This window comes from Pan troglodytes, chromosome 1 (assembly GCF_028858775.2).
Source record: "Pan troglodytes isolate AG18354 chromosome 1, NHGRI_mPanTro3-v2.0_pri, whole genome shotgun sequence".
Classification (NCBI taxonomy): Eukaryota; Metazoa; Chordata; class Mammalia; order Primates; family Hominidae; genus Pan; species Pan troglodytes.
In genome coordinates this window covers 214,302,761-214,329,263 of record NC_072398.2, presented here as the reverse complement: position 1 = coordinate 214,329,263, position 26,503 = coordinate 214,302,761, and the positions used below count along the sequence as shown (strand labels likewise).

Below are 26,503 nucleotides of genomic sequence, written 5' to 3'. Positions count from 1 at the left end.
ATACTTACCTGGCAGGGGAGATACCATGATCACGAAGGTGGTTTTCCCAGGGCGAGGCTTATCCATTGCACTCCGGATGTGCTGACCCCTGCGATTTCCCCAAATGTGGGAAACTCGACTGCATGATTTGTGGTAGTGGGGGACTGCGTTCGCGCTTTCCCCTGACTTTTTGCACTTTCAAAAATAGAATGTATGCCAAGGGTGACATGTTTTTTTGAATTGGTTTGTGTCTTGGTTGGCGTTTTAGTTCTCCTATAATGGAGAGCGGGGGAATAGGAAGTAACATGTCGCGTGCCCGCCACAGGAGAAAAAGCGAGCATCCGCCGTATCCGCTTTGTAACACAAGTTAACTATCGTGAAGTCCGCTCAGCTCTTTCCTTTGTACCCTGGCTGCTTTTTGCAGGGATTGGTCCGTGGTCTCCAATTTCTTGGGTTCTCTTCTCACCCTGTGTGAAAATCTTCGTGTTTTTCCCTACCCCCAGTCATCTCTTACACAGCCTCTGCTTCCAAGCGCAGCCCCCACAGGAGTTTGTAGGATTTCTGTGCTAGCGGGGAGTGTGTTTTCACCTCATAGAGCCAGGTAGAAATTACGCAGATGGTCGCTGTTCTCTGGGAAGAAAGCAGGGCCTTTGGGGCTCTCAGTGTCCCCGTTGGGTTGTAGACATAACACGCTTACTTTGCGTAGGGGAACGGCTCTGCCGGCCCCCAGGTGCCCTCGCGCATGTTCATGGAGGCCCGCAGGTCAGAACCGCAGTCTCACCTGTCTTGGCGGAAATGCCCTGCGATCCTCCCTGAGATAGAAGGCGGGAAGTTTTATGAGGAGCCGGTCCAGTTTCCCTACTATCTCCTGCCGTTTATATATCTAGTCTTTCTTCAGACTTTAAGGGACTGCTTCATGTTTGATGTCTCACTCCCACATCCTACATCCACTGCCAGGCAACTTTCTAGATAGCACCCTGACCCATCCTTCCCACCCCCAAGAAGCCCTTTCCTATTTCTGGGGCCAGTGTCCTCCCCAGTCCCTCTTTCTTCAGGCCCTCGCTTATCACCTTCATGGACAGAAAATACTTAGCTCTCTCTCAACCTGAGGTTTACACCTGACACGCGTCAGTGCCCTGGCAAATTCCTTAATACCCCTTCTCAAATAGCACTGAAAATCATCTCTTTCTAACTCCCAGAACTATCTAATTGGTTTTGTCCCTGCACTACATGAATACTAGTATTCCACTACAGAGGAAAACCCCAGGCCTAGCGATGGCGGTTCTGGACATTGTGCCAGCCTCTCCCAGGGTATGTTTTCTGATCTCACCTACTTTTGATCAACTGAGGTCAGGAGTTCAAGACCAGCCTGACCAACATGGCAAAACTCCGTCTCTACTAAAAATACATACACACGCACAATAATAATAATAATAATAATAATAATGATAATAATAATTGCCGGGCGCAGTGGTGTGTGTCTGTAATCCCAACTACTCGGGAGGCTGAGGCAGGAGAATCACTTGAACCCGGGAGGTGGAGGTTACTGTGAGCCGAGATCGCGCCATTGCACCGCAGCCTGGGCAACAGAGTAAGACTCTGTCTCAAAAAAAGAAAAAAAATTAGTGCATCTGAGACATATTATTGGAGACAGTAGAATCCTGCGTCCAACAGGCACTTGGTGCAGATCTGAACCCACTGAGCTATTGGCTCATGTTCCCTATGTTCTATTAAGTATCATGAGCAGAAATTGAGCTCTTTGGCTTTTACCCACTGAGTATGGCTATAGGACAGGTCTCTCTCTCTCTCTCTCTCTCTCTCTCTCTCTCTCTCTCTCTCTCTCTCTTTCTCTCTCATTCTTTGCATCATTATTTTTTGCCATCAGTGTGGGTTTTTGGTTTTGAGGTTATGAAGTGAATTTCTGGGGACAATCTCTGTTGGGTCGTGTTGACAAGGATCCAGTCCCTGTTTGGTGATACATGACAGCTAATCTGGTCTGTGAGTCTTCTTTATTGTCTATTTATTGTCCTGAGAATAATGGTATTTCCTGATATTTGAGACTGCAGCAATGATAAGTTGTTCAGATCTTGTCTTTCCGATGTTTGGTAAAAATTTTATAGGCCCAATAGTTGGCAATATCTGCAAGAGTGGCATCTCTGTTACAAGAGTGATCTTACTACTCAATGTCCCCCCTCCCACCCAACTTCGTTTCCTAGGGGCTCTTGGCTTTAACGAATTTACTGTATCTAAAAGACATCTTAGTACAGGAAGAAAACTAAATCTGTAGCATGTAAGGAGCAGTTTTCTTTGATTGGTATATTCAGGTTTCTAACCAGCTGAAAAATTCAACTACATGCCCTTTAAGGATTAAGTTTAAACCACACTACAAAAAGAGAAAAGATTTATATGATCACATATAAGCAATGGAATCAGCAATATGAGTCCTTTTCACAACTATACAAATCAAATTTAATAATCTCCAGAACATTAAGGAAGTTCAGCCCTTAATGGAAATGAATGAAAAGAAATTATTCACCCGCTGTTACATGCCCTGGAAAGAGAATGCCGCGCCGGACTCAAAAGAATATCACAATATTACTGAGATTTTCAGCAATGAAGGCCCTCCAAGGATCTAATGATGTTCATCTTTTCAGTTTATTTCCTTCACTGATAAACATTGTTAATAGATACCATTGCCTCTGTTTTCACTTTAAGTGATGTTACTTAGCACAATTCGTTTCTTTAGAATGCACCCTAGTTTGGTGGAAGGAATTTTCCTGCTTTTTAAATATAGGATATTTTCTCATGAAACAAATTGGCATACTCTTTCAGTGAAGTGAATAGACAAATTAGATCTCTAAAATTGTAAAGGAGTCACTGCCCCAATTATCTTAGGAACAATAATAATCACTTATATAAAATTAAAATAAGAAAATTAAGCCAGGTATGGTGGCTCATAGCTACAGTCCCAGCACTTTAAGAGTTGGAGACCAGCCTGGGCAACATAGTGAAACCCCCGTCTCTACAAATTTTTAAGTATTAGCTAATTTTTTAAAGTTGGCCGGGCATGATAATGCATGACTGTAATCTCAGGCTGCAGTGAACTATGATTGTGCCACTGACCTCCAGCCTGAGTGACAGAATGAGACTCCCAACTCAAAAAAAAAAAAAAAAGAAAGAAAAAAAAGAAAATTAAGAATTTGTTGAAAATTGTTTTACTACAATGCTAGGCTGCATGTCTTGCACCTGTACTCCCAGCAACTCAACAGGCTGAGGTGGAAGGATTGCTTTAGGCCAGCAGTTGGAGACCAGCCTGGGGAACAGGGCAAGACCTCATCTCTAAAAAAATACAAGGCAAGCTGAGCCAGCAGGATTGCCTGAGCCCAGAAGTTCCAAGTTGGTCAGCTATGATTGCCCCGCTGCACTCTAGCCTGGATAACAGAGCAAGACCCTGTGCCTTATTTTTTAATGTATGTTATTTTTTTTACTACTTATGCTTATTTATCTATTTATTTATTTTTGAGACAGAGTCTTGCTCTGTAGCCCAGGCTAGAGTGCAGTGGTGCCATCTCAGCTCACTGCAAGCTCTGCCTCCCACGTTGAAGCTATTTCCCTGCCTCAGCCTCCAGAGTAGCTGGGATTACAGGCACACGCCACCACGCCCAGCTAATTTTTATATGTTTAGTAGAGACAGGGTTTCATCATGTTTGCCAGGCTAGTCTCAAACTCCTGACCTCAAGTGATGCACCTGTCTCGGCCTCCCAAAGTGCTGGGATTACAGGTGTGAGCCACCTCGCCCAGGCTGCTTATGCTTGAAATGTGAGGTTTCATTAGGGAGAAATTTTCTTGTTGAATTTCTAACATGAAAAAATAATAGATTTAGCTGTAGATTAAATTAATGGTCCTGGTAGTTTGGTACAATAAAATAAATGAAATGAAATTGATAGCAGAGAGGAATCTTTGATGCTTCTGAACAATTTAAATAATGTAATATTTATTATATAAAGACATGAAAAAGTTCATTACATTATTATTATATTTATTTATTTATTTATTTATTTTGAGATGTAGTCTCACTCTGTCGCCTAAGCTAGAGTGCAGTGGTGCAATCTCGGCTCACTGCAACCTCTGCTTCCCGGGTTCAAGCAATTCTCCTGTCTCAGCCTCCTGAGTAGCTGGGATTACAGGCACACACCACCACACCTGGCTAATTTTTGTATTTTTAGTAGACACGGGGTTTCACTATGTTGGTCAGGCTGGTCTTGAACTCCTGGCCTCATGATCCTACTGCTATGGCTTCCCAAAGTGCTGGGGTTACAGGCATGAGCCGCTGCACCTGGCCCATTACATTATTTTTTAAAAATCAGTGTGACTCTTTTGACAAATTAGAATGGTTTAATAATCTTGGTTAGGCTGGGCATGGTGGCTCATGCCTGTAGTCCCAGCACTTTGGGAGCCCGAGGTCAGGAGTTTGAGACCAGCCTGGCCAACAGGGTGAAACCCTGTCTCTACTAAAAATACAAAAATTAGCCGGGCATGGTGGGGGGCTCCTGTAATCCCAGCTACTCAGAAGGCTGAGGCAGGAGAATTGCTTGAACTCAGGAGGCAGAGGTCGCAGTGAGCCAAGATCACGCCATTGCACTCCAGCCTGCGGGGGCAACAGAGTGAGACTCTGTCTCAAAAAACTAATAAATAAATAAAAATAAAGTATAAAAAATTAAAATTATGTGTTCAAATACATTAAATATATGGCAATGAAAAGGAGGCCTAGCATGACTGACAGCATTTTGCTCCTAACCCTTCCTACCCTGTGGTGACATCTTCCAGGCTAACTGCTTTTTCTTATTTCTGCACATAGGCCAAGCTCTCTATGGGAGGGATTTAGCTTACAGTTTAACTTTAAAGCACAGATGATAATAATCCCTTCCCCAAACTAACTCCTGAGAAGATAGAGAGGTTGTATACACAAGTAACAGTGTTATGCTAAAGATTTATAAGAGCAGTGTGACCTGACAAAGGACGAAGAATTTTCACCATCCCCTTGGGCTCCCACTGCAGCCCATGTCTGTCATTGTCAGACCTCTTCACCTCAACCGCCTCCTTCTTCCTCCCTTCCCTAACGTACAAGGAGCTGGAAAATCGTATTAATTTAGGACGGTTCTTCAGGATGTTAGTTCACCATCTGTTCAGTTTGGTGGCTCTCTGGAATAAAGTCACCTTCCCTGCCCCTACACCTCAACCCTCGACTTATTGGCTGTCATGCAGCAAGTGGTGAGTGCAGTAAGCGGAGATCACAGCACTGCACTCCAGTCTGGGTGACCCTGTCTCAAAAAAAAAAAAAAAAAGAGAGAGAGAAATTTGGTTTTCGAACCAGACAAATTAAATAGGAGACTTAATTGCAATGAGACCTAGAAATGTCTAAATTTCTAAAATTTCTAAAAGAACTGAGAAAATTGCCTCCATCGAGGAAGTAAGCTGAAGGAGGTAAACTGTCATGTTTTCTGAATTGAGAAATATTGAGGAGGCTTTGTCTCTTTCACCTCCAACTGCTCCTTCTCCTCCTGCCCCTGCACCTGCATAGTCTTTCTTACCTGAGCCTTCCTGTCCTGCCTTGCCTCTTCTTCCATCACCATCACCTAAGGAAAGTCCCCAGGGATCTGGTCCCTTCCCTGAAACTTCTGTTCTGACAGCCCCTTTCAAGGTAAAACCCAAACCCACAGGAAGAGGGGAGCCTACCGTTGTGTATACCACTTCACCAAAACGTGAATTAAGAATATTATAAAGGACTTCCCTGATCTAAACTTAAATACATTTCACTCTTGTGTTTCTAAAGCAGGCTCCAAGATCCTGTAGGCTTTGGCAGAAAATTTGACTTAACTGTTGAAACCTTTGAGCCCAAATATTCTGATCTTTATCAATTAATTCACATGCTGGTGAAGAAGGGAAGGCCACTAACTGGTTGCAAAAGGTAAATTGGAAGGATTTTCAAAAAGGGACTGAAGCAGAACATGAAAGGCTCACATTTTCACCAAATATCTCCAAGTTGCCATTCCCCAGGTCCTTCCTAAAAATATAGATTGGAGGATAATTCAGCATTGTACTAAAAAGCCACACAAATCTGTCTTTGCTTAACTAAAATGGTTTGAGAGCCAGGTGTGGTAGTTCATGCCTGTAATCCCAGCACTTTGGGAGGCTGAGGCGGGTGAATCACTTGAGGTCAGGAGATCGAGACCAGCCTGCCAACATGGTGAAACCCTGTCTCCACTAAAAATACAAAAATTAGCCAGGTGGCTACTCAGGAGGCTGAAGCAAAAGAATTGCTTGAACCCAGGAGGTGGAGGTTGCAGTGAGCTGAGATCCTGCCACTGCAATACAGCCTGGGAGACAGAGCGAGACTCTGTCTCACAAAGAAAAAAATAAAAAGAAAAAAGAAAAAGAGAAAAAAAAATAGCAGGGTAGTAGAAATATAATGCACACAAGAATGATAATCATGAAGACAATCTGATTCTAGAAGAGTAAGGGAACCTATTCCATTAGAGAGCCAACTGAAAACATCAAATCCCAGTTCACACCCCAGGGTGTGGGGTCACGTGCCTGTAGTCCCAGCTACTCAGGAGGATTAGTAAGGAGGTTTGCTTGAATTCATGAGGTCAAGGCAGGAGTAAACCCTGATCATGCCACTGCATTCCAGCCTGGGTGACAGTGAGACCTTGTCTCAAAAACAAACAAACAAACAAACAAACAAAACCCCACAAAACCAAACAACAAATTGCCACCTCACTCTGAAATGACAGTGGCAAACATCACTTTGCTATTGGCAAATTAAAAGAAAAACACTCCCTCTTGCTATCAACCTGGCCTCTTGCTCTAACATGTCTGACCCATGGTTTAAAATGCCCAAAAGCTGATGTACTCAAATTATAATACACTTACCTGTTCTGCACCAGCATTTATTTTTGTCTGGAGGAGATCACCATCCATGGTCCTGTAAATGTCTAACAGCATGGAATGATGAAGGGCAGTGTCTTTTAGGATATTTGGTTATATCTATATATATGGCTCTGAAGAAACCCAACAGTGGGTGAGTTCCCTCAAACTTTTCACTAGGCATGACCACTGCTGTATTTTAGATAGAGATTCTGTGGGGCAAAACCTGAGAATTATCTGCCTGGCTATCAAGAAGATAGCTCCTTGCAGTTTTTGGGGGGAGAACACTTGCTTCAAGGGAGTGTTTCCTCCCAGGATTACAAATCTTTTTGTAACCTCAGGAAACATTGCTGATGAAAACCAGGCATGGTGGCTCTGGCCTGTAATCCCATTGACTCAGGGGCTGAGGCAGGAGAATCACTTAAGCCAAAGAGTTTGAGGCTGCAGTGAGCTATGATGGCGCCACTGCACTCCAGCCTGAGCCACAGAGCCAGACACTGTCTCTGAAAGAAAAAGAAAAAGAAAGAAAAACATTGCTGATGAAACTGCGGCCTCTTTTGCAGCTCTATAAAAAGGTATTTAGTCACTGGCTAAGGTTGTACTAGATAATCACATCACTTTAGGTGATACATTTAGCTGAGCAGGGAGATGTGTGGTGGCAAATACCTTTTGTTGCATATACATATATATTTCCCATGCAGTAGAACCTTCTCTAGAAAAAATCAGAAAAGAAGCCACTTGGCTGCAAGAAATCACTAAAGAAGAAATGGGGTTTGATGTTTTCCCTGATGTTTTCAGTTGGCTGAAACATCAAATCCCAGTTCCCTGGTTCCCTTCCTGTTCCAGGATACAGATTCTCTTTGTGATGATCATTCTTGTACGCATTATATTTCTACTACTCAAATTATTAATGTTATGTATTTCTCATTGTTTTACTTCTTTTGAGAAACTAAATTCATGGTACTCTGAAGACTAGAGATGATTCAACAAGTGACAGCAACTATAGAATTGGCCGAGATACCTCTCTCTCTCTCTCTCTCTTTTTTTTTTTTTTTCCATGTTGTGATGCCACACCAGTTCAGCTTTTGGACGCTGTTAAAAATTCCTCAGTGAGAGGTCTCCTTTCCTCCCCTGACCCCCGTGTGGGACAGGACTATCTGGGAATGAGCCATTCTGGCAAGGAGGGACACAGCTTTTGATCGACAATGCGTTCAAGAAATAGTTTTTTTTTTTTTTTAAACGGAGTCTCGCTCTGTCGCCCAGGCTGGAGTGCAGTGGGCGATCTCAGCTCACTGCAAGCTCCGCCTCCCGGGCTCACGCCATTCTCCTGCCTCAGCCTCTGCGAGTAGCTGAGACTACAGGCGCCCGCCACCACGCCAGGCTAATTTTTTTTTTTTATTTTTAGTAGAGACGGGGTTTCACCGTGGTCTCGATCTCCTGACCTCGTGATCAGCCCGCCTCAGCCTCCCAAAGTGCTGGGCTTACAAGCGTGAGCCACCGCGCCCGGCCAAGAAAGACTTTTTATCTAAAGGGAGAATGAGGAAAGAAGAGAACTTTTTTATTTTCAAATTCTCAGGCCCAGCGAGGCATTACATTGAGACAGCAACCACATTCTGCTTCCTTTTTGTACACTACTGTATTTGAAAAACAAAAAAACAAACCTACAAGACTCATAAAACTGGACAACTTTCTTTATAACACTACTACTCGTAAAACCAGTAAGGATGGCTGGTTTGCAGTTATCTGAGCAGCTTCTCTAGTTTCATAGACACGATTTCTCTCTGTTATGAAAGGGCTCCCAATTTTAAGTGGAATGCTACTTCACAAAGATAACCAGGTTTGAAAGGATTACAAAGGTTTGCTTTGTAATCCTAAACGTTCCAGTCTGCTATTAAAAGCCATTATTTGAAGACGGGTGCACAGGCTTCCAGCTGCCCGCCAGAAGGGTCCTCCGCAGGACACAGGTTAAGTAATCACTTCTTCGGGGGAGAGTAGACGCAGGGTCGCGGCGCACCTCCCCAAAAGACAAGGGCGAGACAGAAAGGAGGGACAGGCGGACGTCACTTCCCCCGCCGGCTGCGGCACCGGGTTGGTGGGCTGAGTGGAGGAGGGTGGGGCGGAAGAACAGAAGGGGACTGGGAAAGGCACTGTTGGTGACATCACCGATAGGGCGTTTCTATGTAGATGAGGCAGCGCAGGGGCTGCTGCTTCGCCATGAAGGATTTCCCGTGCTGTAGGAGCAAGTCCGGGACCGCTGGCTGGACGTGAGCGTCCTAGCTGTGTGTTAGGGCTAGGAGGGCTCAGGGTGATTGGGGATTGGCTGGGGTGGTGCTCGGGGCAAGTGACCGTGCGTGTAAAGGGTGAGGCATATGGAGCTGTGGCGGGGCGGAAGCTTAGGTATGTGGTGTGTATAGCGAACGTTATGATTGCTAAGGTGGTCCGTCTGAGATACTTGAAACAGACTACAGCGTCTGTAATTCTGGTTATCCATGGAGGCTGAGGCAGGAGAATTGCCGAACCCGGGAAGCCGAGGTTGCAGTGAGCTGAGATTGTAGCACTGCACTCTGGCTTAGACAACAGAGTGAGACTAGGCCTCTAAATAAATAAATAAATAAATATAATAATTAATGAACTTTTTCGGGTCTTTATATATTAAATATTGTTGCATTATTTAAATTGTCCAAAAGCATCAAAAATTCCTCTCTGCTATCAACTTCATTTCATTTATATTATTGTACCAAACTATCAAGACCATTAATTTAATCTACAGCTAAATCTATTATTTTTTCATGTTAGAAATTCAACAAGAAAATTTTTCCCTAATGAAACCTCACATTTCAAGCATAAGGAGCCTGGGCGAGTTGGCTCACACCTGTAATCCCAGCACTTTGGGAGGCCGAGACAGCTGCATCACTTGAGGTCAGGAGTTTGAGACTAGCCTGGGAAACATGATGAAACCCTGTCTCTACTAAAAACATAAAAATTAGCTGGATGTGGTGGCGTGTGCCTGTAATCCCAGCTACTCTGGAGGCTGAGGCAGGGAAATAGCTTCAACCTGGAAGGCAGAGCTTGCAGTGAGCTGAGATGGCACCACTGCACTCTAGCCTGGGCTACAGAGCAAGACTCTGTCTCAAAAATAAATAAATAAATAAATAAGCATAAGTAGTAAAAATAAAATAAAAAATAAGACACAGGGTCTTGCTGTGTTATCCAGGCTAGAGTGCAGCAGGGCAATCATAGCTGACCAACTTGGAACTTCTGGGCTCAGGCAATCCTCCTGGCTCGGCTTGCCTTGTATTTTTTTTAGAGATGAGGTCTTGCCCTGTTGCCCAGGCTGGTCTCCAACTGCTGGCCTAAAGCAATCTTTCCACCCAGCCTGTCGAGTTGCTGGGAGTACAGGTGCAAGACATGCAGCCTAGCATTGTAGTAAAACAATTTTCAACAAATTCTATATTTTCTTTTCTTTTTTTTTTTTTTTTTTGAGTTGGGAGTCTCACTCTGTCACCCAGGCTGGAGGGCAGTGGCACAATCATAGTTCACTGGAGCCTGCCTCAGTCTCCCTAGTAGCTGAGATTACAGTCATGCATTATCATGCCCTGCCAACTTTAAAAAATTAGCTAATACTTAAAAATTTGTAGAGACAGGAGTTTCACTATGTTGCCCAGGCTGGTCTCCAACTCTTTAAGTGCTGGGATTGTAGATATGAGCCACCATTCCTGGCTTAATTTTCTTATTTTAATTTTATATAAGTGATTATTATTGTTCCTAAGATAATTGAGGCAGTGACTCCTTTAACATTTTAGAGACCTAATCTGTCTAGTCCCTTCACTGAAAGAGTATGCCAACTTGTTTCATGAGAAAATATCCTATATTTATAAAGCAGGAAAATTCCTTTCACTAAACTAGGGGGCATTCTAAAGAAATGAATTGTGCTAAGTAACATCACTTAAAGTGAAAACAGAGGCAATGGTATCTATTAACAATGTTTATCAGTGAAGGAAATAAACTGAAAATATGAGTATCATTAGATCCTTGGAGGGCCTTCATTGCTGAAAATCTGAGTAATATTGTGGTACCCTTTTGAGTCCTGCAGGGCATTCTCTTTCCAGGGCATGTAACAGCGGGTGAATAATTTCTTTTCATTCATTTCCATTAAGGGCTGAACTTCCTTAATGTTCTGGAGATTACTAAATTTGATTTATATAGTTGTGAAAAGTGCTCATATTGCTGATTCCATTGCTTATATGTGATCATATAAATCTTTTCTCTTCTTTCTGTAGTGTAGTTTAAACTTAATCCTTAAAGGACATGTATTTGAATTTTTCAGCTGGTTAGAAACCTGAATATACCAATCAAAGAAAACTGCTCCTTACATGCTACAGATTTAGTTTTCTTCCTGTACTAAGATGTCTTTTAGATACAGTAAATTTGTTAAAGCCAAGAGCCCCTAGGAAACGAAGTTGGGTGGGAGGGGGGACATTGAGTAGTAAGATCACTCTTGTAATAGAGATGCCACTGTTGCAGATATTGACAACTATTGGGCCTATAAAATTTTTACCAAACATTGGAAAGACAAGATCTGAACAACTTATCATTGCTGCAGTCTCAAATTTCAGGAAATACCATTATTCTCAGGACAATAAATAGACAATAAAGAAGACTCACAGACCAGATTAGCTGTCATGTATCACCAAACAGGGACTGGATCCTTGTCAACACGACCCAACAGAGATTGTCCCCAGAAATTCACTTCATAACCTCAAAACCAAAAACCCACACTGATGGCAAAAAATAATGATGCAAAGAATGAGAGAGAGAGAGAGAGAGAGAGAGAGACCTGTCCTATAGCCATACTCAGTGGGTAAAAGCCAAAGAGCTCAATTTCTGCTCATGATACTTAATAGAACATAGGGAACATGAGCCAATAGCTCAATGGGTTCAGATCTGCACCAAGTGCCTGTTGGACGCAGGATTCTACTGTCTCCAACAATAATGTCTCAGATGGACTAATTTTTTTTTTTTTTTTTTTTTTTTTGAGACAGAGTATCACTCCATTGCCCAGGCTGGGGTGCAATGGCACGATCTCGGCTCACTGTAACCTCCGCCTGCCGGGTTCAAGCGATTCTCCTGCCTCAGACTCCCGAGTAGTTGGGATTACAGAACCACACCACCATGCCCGGCAATTTATTTTTATTTTTATTTTTAGTAGAGACGGAGTTTCGCCATGTTGGTCAGGGTGGTCTCGAACTCCTGACCTCAGTTGATCAAAAGTAGGTGAGGTCAGAAAACATACCCTGGGAGAGGCTGGCACAATGCCCAGAACCGCCATCGCTAGGCCTGGGGTTTTCCTCTGTAGTGGAATACTAGTATTCATGTAGTTCAGGGACAAAACCAATTAGATAGTTCTGGGAGTTAAAAAGAAATGCATTTTCAGTGCCATTTGAGAAGGGGTATTAAGGAATTTGTCAGGGTACTGACGCGTGTCAGGTATAAACCGCAGGTTGAGAGAGAGCTAAGTATTTTCTGTCCATGAAGGTGATAAGCGAGGGCCTGAAGAAAGAGGGACTGGAGAGGACACTGGCACCAGAAATAGGAAGGGCTGCTTGGGGGTGGGAAGGATGGGTCAGGGTGCTATCTAGAAAGTTGCCTGGCAGTGGATGTAGGATGTGGGAGTGAGACATCAAACAAGAAGCTGTCGCTTAAAGTCTGAAGAAAGACTAGATATATAAACGGCAGGAGATAGTAGGGAAACTGGACCGGCTCCTCATAAAACTTCCCGCCTTCTATCTCAGGGAGGATCGCAGGGCATTTCCGCCAAGACAGGTGAGACTGCGGTTCTGACCTGCGGGCCTCCATGAACATGCGCGAGGGCACCTGGGGGCCGGCAGAACCTTCCCCTACGCAAAGTAAGCGTGTTATGTCTACAACCCAACGGGGACACTGAGAGCCCCAAAGGCCCTGCTTTCTTCCCAGAGAACAGCGCCCATCTGCGTAGTTTCTACCTGGCTCTATGAGGTGAGAACACACTCCCCGCTAGCACAGAAATCCTACAAACTCCTGTGGGGGCTGCGCTTGGAAGCAGAGGCTGTGTAAGAGATGACTGGGGGGTAGGGCAAAACACGAAGATTTTCACACAGGGTGAGAACCCAAGAGAATGGAAACCACGGAACAATCCCTGCAAAAAGCAGCCAGAGTAGAAAAGAAAGAGCTGAGCAGACTTCACCATAGTTAACTTGTGTTAAAAAGCCGTACGGCTGATGCTCGCTTTTTCTGCTATGGCGAGCACGCGACATGTTACTTCCTATTCCCCAGCTCTCCACTGTAGGATTAACATTTAAGACGCCAACCAAAACACAAACCAATACAAAAAAGGGTAAAACTTTTCACGTACAGCCTATTTTTCAAACTCCAGAAAGTCAGGGGAAAGCGCGAACGCAGTCCCCCACTACCACAAATTATGCAGTCGAGTTTCCCACATTTGGGGAAATCGCAGGGGTCAGCACATCCGGAGTGCAATGGATAAGCCTCACCCTGGGAAAACCACCTTCGTGATCATGGTATCTCCCCTGCCAGGTAAGTATGACATCTTCTCGCTCTGCCCCGACACAGCCTCATACGCCTCACTCTTTACACGCACGGTCACTTGCCCCGCGCACTCCCGAGCCCTTTCCAGCCCTGACACACAGCTGGGATTCTCACTTCCGATCAGCGGTCCTGAACCCGCTCCCAGGGCACGGGAACTCCTTCGTGACGAAGCAGCAAGTGGCGAAGCAGCAGCCTCTGCGCTGCCTCATCTACATAGAAGTCGCCCTGTCCGTGATGTCACCGACAGTGCCTTGCCCAGTCCCCGTCTGCTTTTCTGCCACTCAACTGACCAATCTGCTGCCAGAGCCGCCAAGGGGAAGTGACGTCTGCCTCTCCCTTTTTCCCTCCCGCCCCTGCGTCTGTTCTCTCCCAAAGAAGCTGGTCCTTAGCCTGTGTTAAGGAGCAACCTTTCGGTGGCCAGATGGAGCCGGGGCATCCTTCTTCAAATAATGGCTTTTAATTCGCAGACTAGAATGTTTCAGATTACAAAAGAAACCGGTTCTCTTCACATCCTTATCCCTGTGATGCAGCATTCCGCTTGCAATTGGAAGCCGAGAGAAACCATGTTTATGAAAGTAAAGAGGTCGCTCAGATGACTGCAAACCAGCCTTCCTTACTGGTTTTATCACTGGTAATGTTATAAAGACAGTTGTCCAGTTTCATGAATCTTGTAGGGTTTTTTTTGTTTGTTTGTTTGTTTCCAAAATCAGTATTGTAGAAAACTATGCTGCCCCAGAAGAGATGATTGGACACTCTCAAGCGTGGTGCTGGACTTTGTCATCTCTTGCACAGCCATCTCCACACCTTAGTGCTTACCTCATGTTACTTTTTTATATTCTGCAAAGACGAAACCAAAATAATCCAAATTTGACACAAATACCTGGGCTACATCTTATTTGAGATGTTTAACAATGTCTGGATCATCTTTTCTTATATATTACGCAGGAAACACTGTGAAGTAAGCAAAGTTGGAATGCCCAAGTCAAAGACCATTTGAATATTTACATTACAAGTAGATTTCAGACAGGAATACTACAGGGTGGTCACAGGATAACAAATTCTAGGCAGCAGATTTACATGACTTGAGGCTATGGGCTGTTAAGATGCTGAAAAACCAGGGTGTGGACCAAGCTGGTTAAGACTGAGTGGACCTAACGTGGTGCTGGATTTGATGGAGGTTTTACCTAGGCCCTCATTATATGCTCATTGACATACTAAATCACACACCCGCCAGTGCGGTGACAGTTCTGAGACCAATATTTGATGTAAAAATGGATGGCACCACAGTTCCGAGAAATCTCCACCTTTACCCAGGAATTTTCGTGAACATTCCACTCCTTGGTTAAAGAAACCCATCAAGATGAAACCCCAGAACCCATTGTTCTCTCTTGGGTATGCCTGAACTCCCCATTCTTGAGTGTGTACTTTTTGCTTTGCAATAAATCTCTTCTTTCACTATCTGCTGACTCATCTTTGACTTTGTTCTCGAGATGGTGTCAAGAGCCTGGACACCACGGCTGGGGTGGAGATCCCACCAGTGTCCGGGGACCTCCCCCAGCCCACCAGTGTCAGATTCTATTCCATTGCTCAAATCACAAAACATCGAGTGGAGAGTTCTCTTTGGAGACCATAAAGTAAAGATTCTGTGGCATGGTGGCCAGTTAGGCCACTGGAAGGCATGGCAAAATATTGAAAATGAGGGATTAGGTGACAGTGTAGTAACTGCTGAATACTAAATACTTGATCCAGGCCCCATTCCCTGGAGATTGACAGGGAGACACATTGTCCAGGTAGTAGTGGAGAAATACTTTCTGGGTATCTGACCAGCCTTTGAGGAAAGAACTGGCACCATCCTGCAGATGTAACCGCCTGATGGGTTCTTCCTGACCAATGTACACAAAAACTCAATTCATGGAGACCATGGCACTGCAGGAAAGAGTTTCATTGACACAGGCCAGCCACGGCATGTGGGAGACAGACTTATTACTCAAACCAATCTCACTGAAGGCTTGGAGGTAAGGGGTTTTTCAAAGATAGTTTGTTGGGGAGGGGGCTAGGGCTTGTGCGGTGCTGATCGTTGGGGATGAAATCACAGGGGCATGGAAAATGGCCCTCCTGCATGGAGTCAGCTTCTGGGTGGGGGCTAAGGGACCGGTTGATTTTCGGGCCAAATAGTGCCATCCAGCAGTCAGAAATGCCAAAGCCTGAAAAGACATCTCAAGAGGCCAATCTTAGGTTCTACAATAGTGATGTTCTTCACAGCAGTAACTGGGGAAGCTGCCAATCTTGTGACTTCTGGAATAATGGCTGGTAATTATTTAACGAGGCATACATCTTAGTAGAAATCAGGCCCCTTTCATCCTTCTAACTTGGTGGCCTTTCATTCATTTTACAGGGGTAATTTAGTTTTGGGGAAGGTTATCATTTAAAGCAGCCTTTTTGGCTGTCCCCAACCTTTTTGTCACCAGGGACTGGTTTCATGGAAGACAATTTTTCCATGGAAGGGGGTGGTGGATGGTTTCCAGATGAAACTGTTCCACCTCAGGTCATCAGGCATCAGTAACAGTCTCATAAGGAGTGCGCAATCTGGATCACTCACATGAGCAGTTCCCAATAGGGTCCGAGCTCCGACGAGCAGCTAATGCTCATGCCGATCTGACAAGAGGCAGAGCTCAGGCGGTAGTGCTCGAAAGCCTGCAGCTCACCTCCTGCTGTTCAGCTGGGTTCCTAACAGGCCATGGACCAGTACCTGTCTTGTGGCCCTGGAGGTTGGGGACCCCGATTTAAACTATAAACTCAATTTTTCCCAAAAATAGCTTGGGAGAAATTGCACAGGAATGAGCAAAGACAGCAAGCCTGTGAGGCTAGAACCAAGATGGAGTCAGCCATGTCAGCTTTCTCTGATTGTCATAATTTTGCAAAGGTAGTTTCTGAGGGGCTGCACTGGACACATGGTCCAGAGGGCTGGGCTATGCATTTTGCAGCTATGCTGTTGTCTCTTGTTTTTTCTAACGTGGGAAACTGTTTTGTAACTTGTAGTAATAAGGTAGAAATTAAAAAGAAGAAGAAGTGTTTTCCTGTACTTGCTTGGCTGCAAGGTCAGGAATAGTTAGTTCGTTAGTGGATCCTTGGTAACGCTATCTGAAAAACCACATTGCTGAGAAATGAGTTCTGGAGACTCTCGTAACAGTCTGTTGTCCCTAGGAAGGATAAGAGCAAGAAACAGCAAATGCTTTTATTACCTTCTCTTTTCCCTTTACCATTTCTCACTATTCAAGTTTTGTTAAGTTCTTGATTTCCCTTCAGTGCAGCTGCAAGGTCACCAGCTATTCTTGCCTCGTGAGACCTGTCACAGTTTGACTAGCTGCCTTTGTTCTGCTTCTGTAAGCCCACTTGCCTGCCCCGTGAGTTTGGTGCCATCATAGTCCCACCATGCCATTCAAACTAGCCAACCCCCTTTTTGAAGTGTGTATAAAAGTCAAACCCTGTCTTTGTTCGGGGCTCAGCCTTTGGATTTTAATCCTCCGGGCCTGAGTGCACTCAATAAAATCCTCCTGTTCCACCCATTGGTCTCTGTTCTCCTGATTCCCACAACAGTAGTAGGGGCCTGTGTTTGCACTTTCCCCTGGTCTTTCACGGTATGAATAATAGCCTTTTTTTTTTCGCCTATAGTCGCAGGCTCGGTCTCAGTGATTTTATGGTGTGGTCAGCTGTTTTTGTTTTTGTGAGACCTTGTTTTCTTGTTTACTGTCCTGGGACAGATGTCTGTAGTCACTTGTTTCCTCGGGAGGCAAATTTCAGTCTCTGTGGGGGAGGTCTCTCATGTTAGCTGTGGTGGTACTTGGCAGGCGGAGCTCAGGGATCTAGGCTTCCCTGCTTTGTAGACTGCTCAATGGTCCCCAAGGCCTACTGGCTTTTAACACCACTTGAAAACCTTAGTGTTTTTCCACTGTCCCCAGAGTCACCTCTTACACAGACTTATTTTGTTTGTCTTTTTCCCCGAGACAGAGTCTCACTGTATCTGGTGGCATCTTGGTTGAATCGATCCTCCCACCTCAGCCTCTGGAGTAGCAGAGGCACGAGTCACCACAGCCGGCTAATTTCTGTTCTTGGTTTTGTTGTGGTGGTGGTTGTTTTGTTTTTTAAGAGTTGAAGTTTCACCATGTTGCCCAGGTTGGTCTCCAACTCCTGGACTCAAATAATCCGCCCTGCCTTGGCCTTCTAAAGTCCTGGGATTACAGGTGTGATCCATCACACGTGGCCAGCCCCTGCTTTTCACTATAGCATTCATGGGAGTTTGTAGGATTTCTGTGCTGGGGGGAACGTGTACTCAGCTCATACAGCCAAATAGAAATTGTACTTGGAACTGGTGCCGTTGGGTTGTAGACATAACATGCTTGCCGTTTGTATGGGAACGGCTTTGCCAGTGCTCTGTGCCCCTGTGCAGGGCATCCAGGCCTGCAGGTCAGAACGGCAGTCTCACCTATGAGTTTGTGTAATACGCAGCAATTCTCCCTGGAATATAAGATGGGTGGTCTTGTGAGGTTCCTACAAGTAAGAAGACAAATTTCCCTTCAGTTTGTATTGACAAAATTCAAAATTAATAATAACAGCCCAACCTCTTGAATGACAAATGTCCTTTACATTGACAGACCAGAACTGCCCTGCTTGCCTCAGCTCCTCTGTGCAGGTGCAGCTCACAATTCCCCCCACACAGGTCATTTCCTCCCTGCCTTCTCCAAAAGAGGGAGACAGCAGTTCTGCAGGACCACAGGGCTCAAGGCCTTCCAGGGCCAAAAGTCTCAGAAGAAGTTGCCCCGTTCTGCCTGTACCTCACGACTGACCTAGAAATGGCCTTTGCTAGGAGCAAAGTAGGGGGAAATGGTCGCCAGAGCTGGGGCCTGGGTACTGGGCCAGGTTGCCCCGCAGGAGGGGAAGTACTCAGGGTTAGAGGGGGCCAAGCACCAAGACCTCAGCATCCTCAACCTCCAAAAGGACTCAGAGAGATGCAGAAACCGAGACAAGGTTCCTCTTTCAAGGAAAGAGACTTTTGAGGAAGACCCCAGGGCTCTGAACCAAAATCCAGATTTTTCCCCATCTGCAGCTTAATTCCACCTTAGTTGGTGCAACTTCATCCTTCCCCTATGCTCAGGACAAAAAACAGTTCTTTTACAGGCTGGTCATTCTCTGGCCCCATACATCCTATTGGTCAGAAAATTATGTTTTTTCTTTGGTTAACTGCAGACTTTGGTCTGCACAGTCTTTTTCTTTCTTGGTCTGAAAACCACCCAGTAGTCCCATATGTAGCTTTTTTGGATAAACCTAGAAATTGACCCTGCTGGTCTTAAAGCTTGAAACTTAATATTTGTTTCGTCTGAGTTCCTTCCTCAGGAAACAACCTTCAGGCCTCTCAAAAAAGCCATCAAAGAACTGAAATTCATCCAGACAATGAGATGCTGGGACCCCTCATTCATCATGATTGCTTCCTTGCTCCTCCCTAGTTCCTGTTTTCTTACACATTGTTACATTTCTTCCCTGCCATATAAACCTCTGGTTTTGTTGGTCAGGGAGATGGATTTGAGACTGAGTTCTCATCTCCCCCACTGCAGCACCCTATTAAAGCGCCTTCCTTGGCAATAATCATCTCGGTGATTGGCTTTCTCTGTGGCAACCAGCAGGAATCCCAGATCTCTGAATTTTGGCACAAGGAGTCTCCTGATAAAGGTGGGATGGATTCTACTGACCAACATCAAAACGATCAGACATTTGAAAGCCTTAATCTCAGGGTCGGGGTTTGGGCCGCCCTTGGGCCTAACCATTAAAATCAGCCTAGTCAGGTCTGTCTTCCAGGCACAGGGGTAGGGCCAGATACTCCTGATGCTTCTTGACGCTTCTCCCACTGGGTGGGCAGCCACCTCCCCTTCCCTGTGACCTGCAGAGAAGCTTCAGGGGGCGTTTATTCAATTTGCTAGGAGCCTACAAGGCACAGGTACACGGTGACTCTGTGGTTCCCACTGCACCTGCCACTCTCCTTGGTCCCCTCACTGTCTCTGGCAGGCAGTAATGTTCTGGGTGAGCTTGGGTGCTGAAGACACCCAGGCAGGGAGGGTAGGGAAAGGCACCAGCCCCTTAGGTCCTGCGCATTAGGGATCCAAAAAACATCTGAAGAAACAGGGAGCGTTGGAAGTAGATCAAAGGGAAAGAAAGAAATCCTAGGAGATTTCCTATCTGAAGGCACCATGAAGAGAAAGTCCACCTCCTCTGGGCCGCGTCCTCCTGTTGCAGGTGAACCGAGTTCCGGTCTCCATTGGAAACCAAAGCAGGTAACTTTGTCCTGACTCCTAGTTAGGAAGCCAGGCTTTGTCCTCCCCTGTTTAGCACTTGATCCTGTAGCACTTGATTGTCTCTCCCTGGCTTTCTATGGATTCCAGAGATGCAACTGAGAAGTTTGTTTTTAATGCACTTTTCCTTAAAGTAAGAGTATTTCAGGCCGGGCACGGTGGCTTACACCTGTAATCTCAACACTTTGGGAGGCAGAGGTGGGCATTTTACTTGAGGTCAGGAGTTCGAGACCAGCCTGGCCAACATGGCGAAACTCTGTCTCTACGAAAAACACAAAAATTAGCCAGGTATGTTGGCACCGGCCTGTAGTCCCAGCTACTCGAGAGGCTGAGGCAAGAGAAACCTGTGAACATGGGAAGGGGAAGTTGCAGTGAACTGATATCAAAAAAAAAAAAAAAAGTATCTTTTGGCAAAGGAAATGATTTCTGACAGGTTTTGCACTTAAGACACTCAGGTGTGAGGAAAACATGAAAACCACTATGCTAGGGAAAGCAAATGCTGTTGAGAATGTCTCATAAACACAAATTACATGTCAGCAGGTAGGTTTGACCCTCAGGTTGGGCACATTTTACTTTAAGTTCACTGTCGGTGGAACTTAAGATGAATCTAAGACATTCACAATGTATGTATGTATGTGTGTGTGTGTGTGTATACATATACGTATATATATACACACACACATATATATATACACACATATATATATGTCTCTCATATATATATGAGAGACAGAGTCTTGCAATCTTGCCCATACTGGTCTCCAACTCTGGGCCTCAAGCGATCCTCCTATCTCCCCATCCCAAAGTGCTGGGACTACAGGCATGCACCACCTCGTCCAGCCCATTTTAATGTTTTTAATTTAAATACACATTCCCAAAATTATATAACAAGTACAGGAAGCCCACTTTCAGCCAGTTTTACAAAAACAAAGTGGCAACATCCTAAAGTACTGAAAGAAATAAAGTTTTCCTAGAATTCTATGTCAAAGTGAAAAATCTTTCAAGAATATGACTGAAATAAGGACATTTAAAGACATATAAAAAATGAAAGAATTCAGCAACCCACACTACAAGAAATGCAAAAGGAGTCCTCCAGGCCTAAAGATAAGGATACCAGACAGAAATCTGGATCTACACAAAGAAATGGAGACTACTGCAAATCGGTATGTACATAGTTAAATATATATGTTCTTATTATTTAAATCTTTTTTAATAATTAATTTATTTTAAATTATTTATGATTTAAATCTTTTTTTAATAATTAAAAAAAGCGATAATAATGGATTCTGGGATTTATAACATGTCTGAAATCAAGTTACATGGCAACACTAGCATAATGGCCAGAAGAGGAGGTATAATGCCACTAGATGGCACTGATAAAGGTGTATTCAGGAAACCCTGAAGCCCTCACTGAAAAGGCAAAAGCAGGGAAAGAAGTCGGGGAGCGGTAGACCAGAAGAAAGAAAGAGTTATAGCTAATAAGCCAACAAAGGAAAGAAAATGGAATGATATAAAAACCATGTAATCATTATGCTGGAACAACTGCTCTCCATGCACTCCAGCCTGGGCGACAGTGAAACCCTGTCTCAAAAAAAAAAAGCCCACCCCTAGGGCTGGGCATGGTGGCTCACGCCTGTAGTCCTACCACTTGGGGAGGCCAAGGCGGGTTGATCACCTGAGGTCAGGAGTTCAAGACCAGCCTGGCCAACATGGTGAAACCCCGTCTCTACTAAAAATACAAAACAATTAGCCAGGCATGGTGGTGGGTGCCTGTAATCCCAGGTACTCAGGAGGCTGACGTAGGAGAATTGCTAGAACCCTAGGAGGGGAGGTTGCAGTGAGCCGAGGTCATGCCACTGCACTCCAGCCTGGGCAACAGAGCGAGACTCATCTCAAAAAAAAAAAAAAAAATCGTGCACTTAAAAGGTCACGGAGGCAAGCAAAAATCACCTGGTGGCTGCAAAGCAGACCATCGAGAGGCAAAACTCTTTATCTGGGGAATTTAGAGGCAATTAGACTTCCTTATTATCTAAAGCAAGAATCTAGTTCCAGGCTTCTTTCCCCCAAATTTATAACTAACTAGAATTTCTGGGGTTTTGTTGTTGTTGTTGTTGTTTGTTTGTTTGTTTGAGACGGAGTCTCACTCTGTTGCCCAGGCTAGAGTGCAGTGGCGCAATCTCGGCTCACTGCTACCTCCGTCTCCCGGGTTCAAGCAATTCTCTGCCTCAGCCTCCCGAGTAGCTGGAATTACAGGTGCCCGCCACCACACCTGGCTAATTTTTGTATTTTTAGTAGAAACGGGGTTTCACCATCTTGGCCAGGCTGGTCCTGAACTCCTGACCTCGTGATCCACCCGACTCGCCCTCCCAAAGTGCTGGGATTACAGGCGTGAGCCACCGTGCCCGGCCAGTAACTAGAATTTCTATACATCTCTGGAATACATGCTTATCAAAACTTGTGCAACCCTTGCTGACATTAAGGCACCAAAATGTCTACAAATGTAGTATTCTGTGAGCCACCGCACCCGGCCTACAAAATGTTTTTTAAAAAAATTATTGTGTTGGGAGTGAATTATTGGGCTGGTGGCTCATGCCTGTAATCCCAGCACTTCAGGAGGCCGAGATGGGTGGATCACTTGAAGTCAGGAGTTCCAGACCAGCCTGGCCAACATGGTGAGACCCCATCTCTACTAAAAATACAAAAATTAGCTAGGCGTGGTGGCGGGCGCCTGTAATCCCAGCTACTTGGGAGGCTGAGGCAAGAGAATTGCTTGAACCCAGGAGGCAGAGGTTGCAGTGAGCCGAGATCGTGCCATTGTACTCCAGCCTGGGTGACAAGAGCAAAAAAAAAAAAAAGAAATCATTATTATTTTTACAATATGGGCTTATCCCTGTATTACTCTTCTGAACTTTTCACTTAATATATCGTAACCATCTCTCCAGTCATTGAATGTTCTTCTATAACATTTGGAATGATATCATAGTATCCCATTATATGAATAACCCATGGTTTATTATACAAGTCCCCTACTGCTGAACGTTTAGGTCTTTCTAACTTTTTGCTATTAAAGTCTGGCATGATAGAAAGACTCTGCAAGTTAGCCTTCAGATGCCCAGCAAATCCAGTTAACCAGAGCACTGTCCTCTAAGCCTCCTGGTGAATGTGGTTTTGCTGATGGTGGGCAGAGTCCACCCCAGCCGAGCCGCTGGATTTGGCAGGCACTTGGCCTTAGCAACCTGAGGGTGGTAACTCCAATCAGTTACTTGTTTCCCTGTTACCTGAGTTGCAGATTTAGAGCCCTCTGCAGTGAGCAGGTGAGCACCTGGCATGATTCTTTTCTGGTGAGTGGTCCTGGGGGTCACTGGGCCAGTCACCACCTGGTGACAGGACAGGGTGACCGGTGGGTGGCAGCACTGGGGATTCAAATGACCGCAGCCCGGTCAGGCTGAGCTGAGCAGAGCCAAGGACTCAGCACAGCAAGGAACCTAGGCTCTTCACAGAGAAGGGAGCTGGAGGCCCCCCCAAGGAGGTGAGTATGTGCCACCCTGCGGCAGGGTCCTGTGGGCTTCGGGAGTGAGAGGGTCAAGGGGAGAGGAGCTGTGTTTGCCACCCCCTGTTAAAACCTCAAGTGAAGCAGCATGGTAGAGAGGAAAGAGCATGGGATTGGAAGCCATTGAACTTCCTGCTGTGTGTCCTTGGGCAAGTGACTACATGTCTCTGATCCTCAATCTCCCCTTCTATAAAATGGAGATGATCCTAGAACCTGCTTCACGGGAGTGTTCAGAGGGGACTGTAGACAGAGCGGGAACATAGAAGAGGAAGTAGGCGGCAGTGTGGTTCACAGCCAGCGCAGGCTGCCCGCAGGGTGCAGGTACTGTCACCAAGGGAGACCCAAGGTGCCCTGGAGGGAGTGGCAAGGACACAGGCCTGAGCCCAGCCCTGGTGATATGAACACTGGAGTGGGCTTCACAGGGACAGGCAGCATCAGAACTGGACTAGTGAGGTCATGAGCCCACCAGGGCCTGGGTAGGGACATAGCAAGTCTGGGGACTCCAGACAGGGTCACACAGACCTGGGCCATGCTGGGCGTCCAGGGACTGGCTGTGCATACTGGCAGATGTCAGTCAGCCCTCCTGCAGTTGGGCCAGGGACACCTCAGGGAAACTGTGACCTTCCTTCCAATCTTGGTAACATCACCCTTCCACCCCAAACCCCAGGGAATGGCCCGAATCTCTCCTGACAAACAGCTCTCAGCCCTGGTCCAGGCCACAGTCTTGCTTGCACTGGGCCGGGTTTCAGAGCCCGAAGGGCACACTGGCAGCCTTTAGTGCAGTGTTTCAGATGTCACAGACAGGTTCCTCTTTGACGAAGATGGAACTTCCACTGCTTCCCTCCTATCATGCAGGAAACACAGAAGCAACCATCAGCCGCGGGCCTGCTGGCCGTTCTCTCTGGGTACTGTGTTTGGAAAAAGCACAAAATCATTAACTTAAACATGCTTTTTTTTTTTTTTTTTTTTTTTTTTGAGACGGAGTCTTGCTCTGTCTCCCAGGTTGGAGTGCAGTGGCGCGATCTCGGCTCACTGCAAGCTCCGCCTCCCGGGTTCACGCCATTCTCCTGCCTCAGCCTCCCAAGTAGCTGGGACTACCGGCGCCCGCCAACACGCCCGGCTAATTTTTTGTATTTTTTTAGTAGAAACGGGGTTTCACCGTGTTAGCCAAGATGGTCTCGATCTCCTGACCTCGTGATCCGCCCGTCTCGGCCTCCCAAAGTGCTAGGATTACAGGCGTGAGCCACCGCGCCCGGCCAACATGCTTTTTCAAACCAAACACATCCCTCTCTTAGTCCTGGAGATTCAGAGCTGCCTCTCCCTTTGAAAATGAATGATCTCGCCCGGGTGCGGTGGCTCACGCCTGTACTGCCAGTACTTTGGGAAGCTGAGGCGGGTGGATCGCGAGGTCAGCAGTTTGAGACCAGCCTGGCCAATATGGTGAAACCCCGTCTCTACTAAAAATACAAAAATTAGCCAAGCGTGGCGGCGGGCGCCTGTAGTCCAAGCTACTCAGGAGGCTGAGGCAGAGGTTGCGTTTAGCCAAGATCATGCCACTGCACTCCAGCCTGGGCAATAGAGCAAGACTCCCTCAAAAAAAAAAAAAAAAAAAAGCATGATTTCATCCAATGCCTTCAATAACAGAAGGAGGTCCAAGTCCAGTGAGAGGGTGGAACGAACATACTGTCACAGTGGAAAGGACACGAGACAGGCGCGCCACCGGGTTGAGTCTCGCGAACAAACTGAGGCCAGAGTGCCTTCCCCAGGGCTGCACGTCAGTCAGGAAAAAAAAAAGCATTCTCTCCGACAGGTCAAATCACCGAAGCCTCGGGATCGTCGCTGGGGGCTGTGACGGGGCTGGCATGAAACGTCCCTCTGTCTGGCTGGGCGATGGGTCAGTGCTCAGGAGTTTCAGGCCTTTAAGGCCCGGCCAGACCGCAGGGGGACTCTGCAGCCGGGTCGGGGTTTCGATCCTGCGCTGCGGCCTTGCAACTGCGAGGACTTGGGGGTCGTGCTTCGTTCGCCTGGTATCCTCGTTCGTGCGTGTAGGAGGCGCCTGGCTTGCCGGGCGGTGCCAGGCGGCAAGAGGGAGGGCGCACGAGGCGTGTCCGCCCAGGGCGGCCCCTGTAAGCGCTGCAGACGCGCTGCTCCCGGCGCCCGGCCCCGCCCCAGCCTCCGCCCCACTACCGCGCAGCGCAGGCTCCGCCCCCAGTTTTCCCCGCCCCGTGGCGGGGACGCCCCGCCCGGTCCGGCCCGCTCGGCCTCGGCAGCAGCGGCTGCGGCGAAGGCGCGCGAAGGTAGGTGGCCGGGGGCGCGCGCGTGCGCGGGGGCGGGACGGACGCGCTCCCGGCGGAGGAGGCCGCGCGCCTGGGGGCGGGCTGGAGCCACGTACCGGGGCTGGGGGCGCTATGTGTTCCGCGGCTACCGCGGCCCGGCACCGGAGGCCAGGAGAGCGTTCCCAACAGGCTCCGCGGATGCCCCGCCGCGTCCTGCCGCCCATCCTGCCCGGATTGTCGCGGGCCGGGGGCACGACAGGAGACTGGGGCCTGCAGGGCGCAGCCGTCCCTCCGCCGGCCGGGGTCCCCTCGCTCCGCGGGCGGCCGTGGGAGGCCCTCGCGACGGCCTCTGCCCCCCGCAGATGTCCTCTGCAGCTCCTGCGTGCGGGCGCCGCCCTGCACTGCCCTCCTCGTGTGGGACCCGGTTTCGTCTTCATTGCAGCCCTGCCGAGTCGGAAGCATCTCCATTGTGCGGATGGGGAAACTGAGGCCCAGAGCGCATAGTTGGGCTGGCCACGGAGGCAGGGCCGCCGGATGCTGTGCGGGGATGGGACCCTGCACCCCTTGCGCCTCTCACCATGCGGCCTCAGGCCTCTGTGCCCGGCAGCGTCTCTGGAGTGGGCATTTTGAACGAGCTCCCTCCTGATTTTTGCACAGACTTAAGCCTAACGACCATGCTGGGGCGGATGTCTGCCCCTCTGGTGACCAGGTCACAGCTCCCTCGGGAAGACGATTGACTGGGGAATGGGGACCCTGGGGAGGAGGCCTTCAGGGTGCCATCTGTCTGTTTACGCCAGAAAACAGATTTCTGTTTTCTTTCGCTGGGCTCACAGCAGGTGCTTAAT

At 46.9% G+C, this 26,503-nt stretch overlaps 2 non-coding genes across 2 annotated transcripts; one reads left to right on the top strand and one right to left on the bottom strand.

Moving 5' to 3' along the window:
- On the top strand, nucleotides 1-164 carry LOC112207417 (U1 spliceosomal RNA). The gene has a single exon (XR_002941842.2). It is a non-coding gene; the product is annotated as a U1 spliceosomal RNA (small nuclear RNA).
- Nucleotides 165-13,323: 13,159 nt separating this feature from the next.
- LOC112207549 (U1 spliceosomal RNA) lies at nucleotides 13,324-13,487 on the bottom strand. The gene has a single exon (XR_002941986.2). It is a non-coding gene; the product is annotated as a U1 spliceosomal RNA (small nuclear RNA).
- Nucleotides 13,488-26,503: the final 13,016 nt, after the last annotated feature.